The sequence below is a fragment of the Dipodomys spectabilis genome, unplaced genomic scaffold, assembly GCF_019054845.1.
Source record: "Dipodomys spectabilis isolate Male_0828 unplaced genomic scaffold, ASM1905484v1 ptg000054l, whole genome shotgun sequence".
In the NCBI taxonomy this organism is placed as follows: Eukaryota; Metazoa; Chordata; class Mammalia; order Rodentia; family Heteromyidae; genus Dipodomys; species Dipodomys spectabilis.
Genome location: NW_024870731.1, coordinates 21,830,488 through 21,843,194, shown reverse-complemented (window position 1 = coordinate 21,843,194; position 12,707 = coordinate 21,830,488). Strand labels below are relative to the sequence as shown.

The following is a 12,707-nucleotide window of genomic DNA, read 5'->3' as shown; positions in this document are numbered from 1 at the left end:
GGTCCTGTCCAGTCTCTTTGATCCTGTGGCAGGCTCTACAGTCCTTTTTGCCCTAGCATTTTTGTATGTCACTTTTCCTCTACAGTTTGTGGTTCTGTTTTACTCTGGCTGCTTTAAAGCTCAGGCTACTGGAAATGGTCTTTGCATTCATGATGTTTCACTGTAGGTTTAAGGCTACCGGAGGAAGACAGCTACAGTCAATCTTCTTTTCAAAATGGATCTATAAACTGAATATTTATCCAGTGTAGTAGTGTTCCTAACGAGGATCGCCTTCTAATATTGGAACATACTTGGACTGAAAACTTGAGTGTACCTTATGTGAAATCCAAAATAAAGTGGATTTCCATGTATTTTAATATACTTCTTTAGGAACTTATGATGACTCTAAATAGATGTGTTCTTCATATGTAGTATATATATGCATGTATTTTATTTATAACAATGCTAAGTTAGAAATCATTTTTCATATGGCATATGTATAGATGCAGTATTTTATGATATTGCTAAAGTAGAAATAGTTATTCATATTGAAAATCTTTAAATGTATGTATAAGTTGCTGAAACAGATCAGAAACAAATATAAAATAAAAGTAGTGAACAAATATTGGTAGCAAGCGAATCCTCTAAACCTGGATCATCGCTGGAGTGGCCCTGGTTTTTAGGTAGAAAACATATTTCTTGCGCCATTACATTCCCTCAGCTGTAGTCTGAAAATATTCAGTGGAAACTTTCAGAAATAATCCCTAAGGTGAAAATGGCAGGCCCATCTCCCTCCAGAACATAAAGTATCTCTTGGTCCCTGTCTTGGTTATGAGATGGAGTAGTAGTGTCATGTCCAGATCACTGTAGTTCAACATGACCCCAGTGGCCAAGAGTAGTGATGTTGGCCATTCCATCCTGTCAGAGGGGTGTTACAGAGTTCTGCCTTGAAGTTTCCCCTTGCATGATCATGAGAAGAAAGGTAGGTACAGTGCAACAGGGCATTTTGAGAGGACACCTGATCATGTGACAGCAAGTATTGCATTATATTGAAATTATCATTCTGTTTTACATGATACATTCCTTTCTGTCCCTTACTTATCAGTAGACATTGTGGAAAATAACATAAGCTCATAGAATGCACAGGGTTCTCTACTATTTGCAGTTGCCTGAAGTCACTGGTGTTCTTGGAAGGGAGCTCTTGCCAAGTGAAGGGGGAAGTACTTGGTTCTGTTTTCAGTTTACACTGGAAATCTGTACTGAGTGGTTTAAAATATGTGTTCAATGCCAGGCACCCATGGCTCATGCTTGTCATTGTAGCTACTAAGGAGGGTGGCATCTGAGGATGGCAGTTCAAAGCCAGCCTGGGCAGAAAAGTCTGTGAGGCTCTCGTCTCCAATAAACTACTCAGAAAAGGCTAGAAATGGCACTGTTGCTCAAGTGGTAGGGCAGCCGCTTTGAGTAGAAGCTCAAGGACAGTGCCCAGGCCCTGAGTTCAAGTCCCAGGATTGGCAAAAAAAATGCTTTTCTCTCTCCATTGTCCTTTTAAAGTAATTACTTTAAGACCTAGAATGCCTACCTCTAGCTACACATGGTTCCCGAGGATTGTGGGTCAGGCACTTGCATTTAGAGGCTCATTTCTTTCTTTGTCACCTGTGTGTCCTCTTTGTTCTCACTTGCCTGAAGGGATATTGTGTGGCATAGCAGCAGTGTAACCTTTTCCACTGTTCACCACCTCTGTTTGTGTAGAAAGGATCGAGCAAATGAACATCATCCTATGGACAGGGCTGCAAGCCTGTTTCTATTCCAGTCTTCTGAAAGCCAGTGTGGCCTTTTAGAGTGCCCTGTTCCACTGGGGATCCCAGATCTTCAGAGGTGACTTTGTAGGGTGCAGTGGCTTTTAACTTTCCTAGGCACTAGGTATTCTCAGGTAGAAGGAAAAAAAGTTATAGGCTTTTCCTGGGGCTTGCTGAATTGTAAGGATCTGGGTTAGAATGCATTTTCTAGATGCTTTTAGCTGTAAATTTCCAACCCAAGATTCTGCCTTTGTTCATTGTTGCTTCTTTCTTGCCTTAAGCCCTGCCATCTTCTATTTCTCCGGTAAACCCCTCACCTTGCAAGTCTTGCCAGAAAAACATACCTCCTAAGAAGGCAGATGAGTCATAGGTAGCATGGCTGTGGGGTCATGTCTGTGTCTTTCCTGAAGGCATTTTACTAGTAGACAGAGACATCACTGCCCGAACAGCCAGTAGTGGAAGTGGGCTAGCTAGAGGGATAATGCAAACATATACCTGATAAGTCAGAGTCCAGGGACTTGGAATGTAGGATTCTTACATTTTACCCAGAATATCATCATGATGTGGAATTCCATATAGTTCCCTGTGGAGACAAAGGGGGACGCAGACACTCAGCTTTGTAGGAAATGGTTCATCTACATGGATTTGTCACTCCATTTAAATACATGGACACATTGAACTGTGTATAGGGGTGAGCAGATCTATGTCTACAGTGGTAAGAAGGTCACGAAACTCTGAAATGTGTTAACAAATAGAGATGTTGGGCCTATGTGTACATATGTAGATCTCCCATAGGTCCACAGGTGATGTTAAATGCGCATGAATTCAATGTCTCCCAACTTCCCAGATTATCATCTCAGCAGCAAGCATGCCATTCCAGGGTAGTGTCCCTGTAAGATTTTACAATCATCAGGAGATATAGCAGAGACAAAATGGGACTCAGTCTTGGGAGGGATGCTTCTAGCCTAGTGAGAATACAGAAGAGTGGATTTTATTATGAATGTCAGTGGCAGGTAGCCAGACAATAAAAGCTGGTCCATGTTATTATTTCCAGGTCAAAAGTTGACTGGTGATGATGCTTCCATTGGAACCCAGACAGTGCCATCCCAAAGCCATGTATTTGTACTACTGACTTTTCTAAAAGAGCTTAGCCTCCAGCCAGTTCATTCTCCCAGCTCCAGCTGGTCTGGCATCTCCATGTATTCTTTTCAGGCTCTTTGCCCTTAGATACTAGCATCTCTGGTTTTTCTGTGAGGACCTAGTACCCTTCTCCTATACTGGACTCCCTCACTCTTTTTGTCACACTGAGGCCAAAATGGCTCCAATTTCATCACTGAGTTCCATGTACAAGTTTCTTCACTCCATGCAGATTTCAAGCCCTCTTTCCTCCCATAATTTTCATTCTTAAGTACCACATAGGGCATTACTTAGGTTTTTTGTTATTGTTGTTGTTGTTGTTTTGTCAGTCATGGACTTGAACTCTGGGCCTGGGCACTGTCCCTGAGCTCTTCAGCTCAAGGCAAGCATTCTACCACTTGAGCCACAGTAACACTTCCAGTTTTCTGGTGGTTAATTGTAGGTAAGAGTCTCAAGGACTTTCCTGCCCGGGCTGTCTTTGAACCATGATCCTCAGATCTCAGCCTCCTGAATAGCTAGGATTACAGGTATGAACCACCAGTACCTGGCATTACGTAGTATGTACTTAAGTCATTTATCCTAAATTGTATGTGTAGTTTCAATAAGCCAGTACAAGTGAATCCTAAAATCAAAGAAAAGCAGAAGGGATCCAACACCAGCTGCACCTAGTGGCTTGTCTGTAGCCAAGCAAGACTTTGGTTCATTGTCTAAGTTAGAAAGCCAGGCCATCCACTATGGGCCTTTCATTGTAGCACCAAACTGCAACTGTCTTCCCAGTTTATTCAGAAGGAGGAGAAGAGATTAATCAGGAGAGTCAGTATGTATACTTAAAAGTTACCTTGAATACTTATGTCATTCCCACTTTTGGTGAAACAGTGATAAAGGCAAGAATTCATATCCATAGCAAGCTGAGTGCAGATGTATTCCAGCTGCCAAAGCACTAAGGATCTGATAAGGTATGCCGTGGGAAACCAGACCAAGTGAGTTTTTGTCGAGCTGATGGGTCACTACTGGTGGGCAGGAAGCTGTGTAGCTCACTTCCTCTCCACCCAGTGGCCAAATAGTCCCTGAGCTCACCTCCTATCCTCTGAGAAGCATTCTGTGTCTGTGTGAAATCTCTCTTGTCCTTAGTACACCAGCTCCCACAGCTGAACCTCACATTTGACTTTCCAACCCCAGCATCACAATGAAGAATGTCAACATGTGTTTCCCAGATGCGCTAATGGGATGAAAGAACTATCACAGGAGGAGAGGCTTGATCAAGCATTGTTTCATCAAGTTGTGCTTAGCAACCCCTTGTATTTTATTTTCTTGACATCTATAGCAGCCCTTGGGATCCTTAGCATGCACAGAGTGTTGCTAAGATTAGAAAGGTAAATCTTCCCTAGGTCCAAAGTGTCTACTCAGCATCTTGAAGCCACCAAGGCACCAGTGCATGCTTAGTTGTGTAGAAGGATTTTTGTTTTGCTGTTTGATTCCCTCTCTGTCGGTGAGTGAATGAGAAATGTCCATTGCCAAAAGCCACTGTTGTGTTTGTTAAACCCAGGGAAGTTACCAGCTTACTGGTTGCTGGATGCAGCCGCAGTTATATAGCTCAACCTCACAGTTCTTTGGGGAGTCAGTCAGCAGTCCTGAGGTTCCTGGAATTCCACCTGTTTTGACTGTGTAGGTGAATTTATGCATCGACTCCCCACACTCGGGGCTGATTTCCGGGATGGAATGTGATGGCGGCTGTTTGAGTCTTTCTAAATCACATCCGATGACAGTGGATCTGTATTTTTATGTAATGTGACCTCATTCTTGGCACTTGGAGCTTGTCTATGCAGGGATTTCACATTTGGATTGGCTCCAAGAGTAGAGTAGGCTTTGTGACTTGAGGAAAGTGTGTCATCTATTTCCTTGGGCCCATAGGAAGTGAGTGGGATCTGCTGTGAATGATAGAAGCCCCCCCCCTGCCCCCAGTTGTGATCAGAAGTGAAAATGGGATGAGTTTCACATCATGTGTGTCCACAGAGTTTATTTGCAATGCATCCAACTCTCCTTGGTGTGTTTCCTTATTTTGTAGATAATTGGTTGCTTCTCATGGACTCAACACAGAGCAGCGCAATTTCAAAGCCACTAAGTCAGCCCAAAACAGCATTGTTAGTAGTCATATGGACATTGTCAAGGAATATTTTGACAGCAGCATTTTTGGCAAACCACATTGTTTCAGACGTTTGACAGCCCCTTTTTATCATGACAGTCAAGGTAGATAAGAAAGGACAGGTTTCCCTAGGTGGTATTTATTCTTGCTTGTCACTTGCACATTTGGAAACCTACATCCATCAGTGTGGGAGCCATGAAACGTTTTTTAGAGTGGGAGTACCCTCAGCACAAGCTGTGTGTGGTAAAAAAGATCAGTCCATGAAAATACTGGTCCTGTCCTACGGGAAGGGTAGTCTTGAATTTCAGCTTCTCTGTGGATTTCCTTCTGAGTCCACTGAATAAATCTGTGAAGGATCTTATCTTTACAAGTCGCCTTTCACTGGACTCCATAATTCAGATGATCATAGATTTCTGTAGCATCATGTATTGGACAAGGTACCTTGTTTGGGGCTAAAGGTATTTCACTACATTGAAAAAGTCTTTGTCAGGAGAAGGTCTTTTTGCTTTAAAAGAAGACGGGATTTTCAATTGTCTTCTTGTTCTAGTCCATGGTTTGCTTAAGTTGTATGGCATCTTCTTACATTCTGTTTGAATTACATTTCTAGGTCCTGGACAAAAGTGTGCTACCTGATCGACATAAACCATGTCCCTGTTGCCTAAAGGGGGAGGGGGTATAATAAATGATAGATCCTAGAGATTGTAGAAATATAATGTCCTGATCAGTGATTTATTGTAGCACAATTCCATAGGATGCCCATTCCATAGATAGTATATCCAAAGGCTCTATCGGACCTTTGCATTTACTTGTAATAATTTCATACTTGTTTTTCCTCAGTCCCAGGATTCTATAACGTGGGCCTAGTTGTTAAAGTCAAAGATTTCTACAGACCACTGATGGCTACAGAGTGAGAAGTGCTTTCTGAAAAGATGTCGTTCTAGTGATGACAGAAATGAACAAGTAATTTGAACCACAATGAAACTTAGATCTAGATAGTTTGTCTGCACAGTTATTTCCTCAAGCGAGTAATCTGAAAAGGCAAAAAGAAGTTTTTGAGGGGTTTGAGGATTGACTTGTTAATCAAGATTATAATGTTTATCTTCCTCACATGTAGTAATGGATGTGTGCCCATTCATCAGCATACTGCTATAGGGAAAACAGTTGGTCTCATAGCTTCTCTCCTCCCTGAATGGTCCTGTCTGTTTTAGTGTAAAATTTGTGTCTGTATCTGCTGAAAATGTAGGTGGGGGAAAAAAGCCTTCTGAGAAAGCATGAGTGGTTCCTATCTACAAAGGCTATGAAAAGTCACTTGAAGAATGTTGGGCCTTATCCTTTGAGTTCATAATGGATAATGTTTGTGCACTTTAGGTGAATGGTTAAAATGTCCCTCGGGGACATTTCCATGGTCATGAATGCCCCATGTTGACATCCTGGGTACCACCAGGTTGTCCTGTAGCTGCCCAAGGTTGACTGATCAATGCAGGATCATGTAGCCTAAGCAGCTGTGAATGACCTGCCTTCTCATTGTCATACTATTTGGAAGATCTCAGTGAAAAATCCGTATGTCCTGGCATCTCCAAGTCACGAGTAGTGAGCAATACGAATTCAGTCTTAGTCAAGATCAGGAAAAGAGCAGGTTGTTTTAGGCCAAAAATGAAAATGCCACCAGTTGTCCCAGTGATCTAAGTCATAAACCCAGAACTCAGTGCAAATAGAGGTCATGTGCTCACTGTTGGATCTTTTCTTCTTCAAGGATAATGGAGGCAGAATTTTTCTTTTGTTTGTTTTTTGTTTTGGGGGGTTTTTTGTTTTTATTTTTCAAGAGGCAGGAGCAGTACAAGGAATGACAAAGAAACAAACAGTGCTGACAACAGCATTCTGGGAAGAGGCTTGCACATTTTCCTGTTCACCTCCCTCCATGGGTGAATGAGTACTACCTACTTGTATTTCCTTGACCCGTGCATTCAGCTAGCATTTTCAGGTGAATCCAGTCATTTTTCAGTTCTTGCACAAGGTAAGCCTTTCTGCCCTGAATGGAGCCTCTCAGAAACAATCTACTGTGAAGAACACTAAATCTGATAGGACCTAATATTTTCTGTGGAGCTGATGGTGTAATCCTAGCTGCTCAGGAAGGTGAGATCTGAAGATCAAGGTTCAAAAGCAGCCCAGAAAAGCAAGTCCATGAAACTTTCTTTTTTGGTTGGTCATGGGGCTTGAATTCTGGGCCTGGGTGCTGTCCCTCAGCTCTTCTGCTCAAGGCTAGTGCTCTACCACTTGAGCCACAGTACCACTTCCTCCATGAAACTCTTATGTCCAATGAACCACCAGAAAACTGAAGTGGCACTGTGGCTCAAAGGGGTAGAACACTAGAACAAAAGAGCTCAGGGACAGTGTTGTGGCAAGCCCCACTACTGACCACAAGAAGAAGGAGGAGGAAGAGGGGGAGGAAGAGGAGGAGGAGGCAGAGGAGGAGGAGAAGGAGGAGGAGGAGGAGGAGGAGGAGGAGGAAGAAGAGAAGGAAGAGGAGGAGGAGGAAGGAAGGAAGGAAGGAAGGAAGGAAGAAAGAAGGAGGAGGGTGTGGAGGAAGATAAGGAGGAGGAAGAGGAGGAAGAAGCAACAGCACATTTGAGATGCTGACCCTTTTGGTTTGTAGTTGTAGTGAAAATATCTGAGCAATCTAAAGAGGCTCTTCATCCATCATTGTCTGGACTTGCAGATATCACTGTATTGTGCTTTATTTCCCATATGTCTGAATTGCAATGATGGACCCAGTCTGTTCTTTCTACTTGTCGAGTTGTTATAAAGATAAGAAAGCAATGTATGGGTAATGATGACACCCCAATTGTAGATTTCCCTGTGATATTTTTACTCAGAAAGGGGACTATCAAGTATGAGAACCATGGCTTTTCTTGTTGTGAAGACATTTTCATTGCTTTCAAAATTTAAATCTTTCTCCTTGCCAAAAGTCTTGAACTATCCCGAGTGATTGAGCTTCCCTTCTGCTATCCTTTATTAACTCTACAGAGCATACCCCGGGCAATGAAGCTGCTCCATGCCACCTGCCATTTCTCAAGCACATTTCCCCATAAGGGCATGGGGTGCAGTAGGAAGACAACTTCACTTACCACAGTGTCTGATAAGAACTTACAAGTAACTCACAGTTCAAAAGCACACATATTCATTGGGATCTCAGCCCTCTACAGCCGCTACTCCCACTAATTCTAGAAGCTCACCAGGTGGGAGACTGTTTACCTGACTCCTGCTTACTACTTGCCTCCTCCTAGAAAGTGTTCTCCAACTAGCTTGTAAGCACCTGGCTCATGCACCCACTCACCCCCTCACTACCTCTTGAGATCCTTACTTCCATGTCAGTAAATCCTCTATACCATCCCTGAGAGCCTGGAATGGTGCGCTATGGATCCTAAGGGTGACAGGGGAGGAAACTAGACGTAGCAAAGCCAGATGCAGCATGAGAACATGAGCACCGTGCCCAACTGCACCCAGCAGACTCAGGTGGGGGTCTCTCATTGTACACTGAGTCTTCACTGGCCGTGACAATGCAGAAATAACAACATGGCCACATGCCAATGACTAAAATCCTAGCTACTCAGGAGGCTGAGATCTGAAGGTGGCAGTTTGAAGCCAGTGTAGGTGAGAACGTCTGTGAGATTCTTTACCTCCAATTAAGCACCAAAAAAAAAAAAAAAACCAACAACCAGAAGTGAAGCTGTGGCTTACATGGTAGAGCACTAACTTTGAGCAAGAAAGCTTAGGAACAGCAGCACTCAGGCCTTGAGTTCAAGCCCCAGGACTGGTGCTCACACGTGCGTACACACACACACATACACACACACAAACACACACATCATAATAGTAATAATAATAGCCACCACAGAAGCTAGCATGTAGTATCTGTGTGTGATGAGTGCCATTGCACCCAGTTTTCACAATGGCCCTGTCAGGGTGCCCTCACCTTGTTTAGACACACACACAGCTAGTGACACAACCGGATGTCAGAGACATAGCCTTTTCTCTGGAAGCCTGAGCATTGATCTAGTGCCTCTAGCATGGCGTACTCTTGCCTGGGAGCTTCCTGGACAAATGAGGAAGTGAAACTGCAGTAGACAGAGTTTGGAGAAGCTCATCATGCATTGGCACGCTATGAGGGGTGCTGTGAGGGCTGAGGTGCCGAAGTCCTACCAAGAGCCTGACAGAGCCAACCAGATTTAGCTAGGACAGGGCCTGAACTGGGAGGGCAAGCTGTGGGAAGTTACCTGGACAACAACAGATCAAATGTCACATGGAGAGAAACTTCTAGGACATAAATGGACCCTAGGCGAGCAAAGCAGAGGAAAAGAACGGGCACATCCATTTTCAGGCTGCACAGGTGCTTCGGACTCAAAACCAGTCATTGCACAAGGACAGGGTCTATGATGAATGGATCGAGTAGATGATCTGCACCTCCACACAGATGAGTGGGGAAAGACCCCAGTCACGGGGGAATCCGACTGATCTCCTGCTTCAAGAGAGACAGACTGACTGCTGCTTACCTCTCCTGGCACCCGTAGGCTACAGCCTTCAGTGAGCAGGAGCAAGGGAGAGAGAGCCATCAGGACTACACAGGAGAGTTTTCCGCTAGACTTGTGGAACGGAAATGATTTGGCCACACTGTGTGACATCCCACAAGAGACCACAGGTGTTGCCAACAGGATACCCTGCCTTGGGTCTCTGTGACCCCAGGTTATAGGAAAATGACTCACAAGACGCTTTCTCCATCTATTAGATTCTGAAGAGCTGGTCCCTACCCAAGTGGGCTGGAAGGGGCCCATGTCTGAGATAACCTCGAAAGCTAAGAGCTGGACCCTCACCCCTTACTTTCTCAAGTCTATATTGGTCATCCTGCAATCAAATGCTATTAGTTTTTGTTTGAAATCGACTATGAATACTGAACACATCTACCTGTGCCACTCGGTGATACGTCTGCAAATCTCTTCATGTATTGCTGCCATGGCAGCTGCCTTACTTCCCTTTCTTTCAGCCTTCCCCCAAGGCCGGGCCATACAACCCATCAAGTCTTTAGCTCTCTCCCCTTGTGACGCCAGGTTCTTTCCTATAAAGGAAGCTTCTTCTCTGAATTATCATCTTTGGACTCCCCCGGGGAGCTGGAGTCAGAGGAAGGCCATGGATGGACAGTCTCCTGGGTGTGGATGGGGACCACTCTGTAACAAGGAACTTTCTTTTCAGATACCATATACTTTCCTTTTCCTCGGTGGGCAATGGAAATTGCTTTCGCTCTGCCCCATACTAGATTATGCTCACTACAAACTGTTTCCCAAATCTGTAAGGGAAGCACCTCAGATTCATCATGATGAACTTGTTAGATTTCTGTTATAAAAGTTGAAAATTTTATTACTTATACCAGAAGGATTTTAGGGTTACATCAGCACTTATGTATACATCTAATTCCAATCCATTGTACCCCTTCTATCATGGAGACCTTGTTTTAAAACACAGAATCCTATTCTGTATCTACACCTGCAAATGTATGGGGGCGTTGAGAGAGAGTCAATCTATTTTTTGTTTGTGCCCAGTACTGGGGCTGGAAATCAGGGCTTAGGCACTGTCCCTTAAGTGTTTACTCAAGGCTGACACTCTATCACTTGACTCAAAGCTCCACTTCTGGCTTTTGGGGGCTTACAGTCTCTTGGACTTTTTTCCCCAGCCTGCTTTAGAACCTTGATGCTCCCATCTCAGCCTCCTGAGTAGCCAGGGTAACAGGCAAGAGCCATTGGGCACTGGGTCAAGAAATGTGTGGTTTTAACATGCTCGGCAGACAATGGTGGCCATGAAGGTTTGGTGGCAAACCTTGCCTATTACTGAAAGACCTGACCTGCTACCTTTGCATAGATCCTTCATATCAATGGCGTATACTCCTTAAGTGGTCTGGCAGCAGACCCCTTAGACATAGACACTGGGCAAAGAACCCAGAGAATTATGGGAGTGGGGGTCAAGGGTAGTGAGTGACTAGAGGCATCAAGGGGGCTGGAATCCCTTTATTACAGGTCATCTGTGAACATATCAGTATGCCTCCTCCAAAGTATACATGGCAATGTAACAGATTAGCAGTCAACACACTTAGATTTTTGTGTATTGCCGTGACTCAAACACAGGTACCAGTTCTAACTCAATGTCTCTTTTTATGTTCTGTCATTTCCAGGCATAAAAGTCACTGAAACAAATCCCAAGGCATAAGGAAATAGGCCTCGTGCTCTAGTGCTCCGTGGTATAGCACCACTGCGGTTGTGCAGCCTTTGGCAAAGCAGTTTATCACACTCGAGGAAGCCGGGAGGGAAATCTTCCATCGTGATGACTGGCAGTCTAACTTCAAACCCACAGCATTGACAACCCTGGCACACTTTTCTTGCTGCACACTTACAATAGAGCCTTTTCTAAACCGTTCCTCAGCTGGGATGAAAATAAAAATGGTAGTTAAAATATTTATCTTGTGTGCTGACTGACTTAGAAATTCATACTTTGGGGTCCTGGAAAGGTCCAGTCGAGGAAGCCACTCGCTGAGGGCGACTGTGGTTCCTGTGAACCACGGCTTGCTATGGCACAGGTGAGAATTACAGAGTTTCCGTTTCGGCAGAATAAGAAATGGACAGCCTTTTCTCACCGACAGCCTTCTGTCTTCACTACAGGAAAGCAGCACTGACAGAATTTAAAGAGTAGTGCAGTTAGCCTCAGGAAACATAGTCAGCAGACACCTTGGACTAGGCTGGGTATGGGGGACAAATGTAAGAAAAGGACACAGAGAAAGCTCCTGATACTGTGTACACTTGATGGTTGTTGGGTGCCTGTTACCCACATCGTTGTTGATGTCCTGAAAGAATACTTCTGAGATTGCATTCTTTCTTTCCTCTGGCATATTCATACAAGACAGGTTAGAGTTTCCATAGAAAATGAAAATTTATCTATACCTAATGTGGCTACAAATAACTGAACACAGGAATTTGGGTGTTCTTATTTTTTTTCAACTCTCTTTGGGAATATCCTTAGGCCTATGAGTCACTCTCCAAACCAACTCCATCACCAACACAGGTTGCATAAGTTTCCTGTAACTACTGGAAGTAATTCCCCAATAAAAATGATATAAAGCTGTACTTTAGTCTTTCCTTCACAGTTCTAGAGGGCAGAAATCTAAACTCCAACAGAAATGGGCTTTCTCATGCCCTCCTCTCAGGGCCTCTGGTAGAGGGTCTGCTGCATGCCATTCTTCCCCAATGCCTGGTGACCCTTAGTGTCTTCTAGAATCATGTTCATCTCTGTTGCTTATTCTCTCTCTTTTCTTTCTCCTCTGCATAGGTCTTATAAGAATATGGGCCAATGGATTTAGGACCACTTGTATGCTTCAAGATGATCTCCTGGAGGCCTCAACATCTTTAAATAAATTACATATAAAAGGTCTGTTTTCATAAACCACAGGGATTTGATATGTGCATCTATGTTACTGCTTCCATTAAACCCACTACTTCACACATTTGAAACTGGACTGTTTCTGATGTGGTAAGCTAAGTACAAAGCAACCTAATATGTCTTTAAATTTTTTTGCATACATTACTTATACAAGTGGGGAGTTTCATTGTGACACA

The 12,707-nt window shown here is 43.8% G+C and overlaps 1 protein-coding gene across 7 annotated transcripts in view; it reads left to right on the top strand.

Annotated features, from left to right (window-relative positions):
• Positions 1-12,507, top strand: part of Fhit (fragile histidine triad diadenosine triphosphatase) — a 1,324,198-nt gene extending 1,311,691 nt beyond the window's left edge. For 6 of the 7 annotated variants that reach the window (XM_042680219.1, XM_042680218.1, XM_042680214.1 and 3 more), the window contains one exon: positions 11,273-11,545. The gene's annotated coding sequence lies outside the window, so the exon portion shown is untranslated. Of the gene's footprint in view, positions 1-11,272; positions 11,546-12,420 lie in introns of those variants that run through there. The other variant, XM_042680216.1, reaches the window with a different exon arrangement.
• Positions 12,508-12,707: the final 200 nt, after the last annotated feature.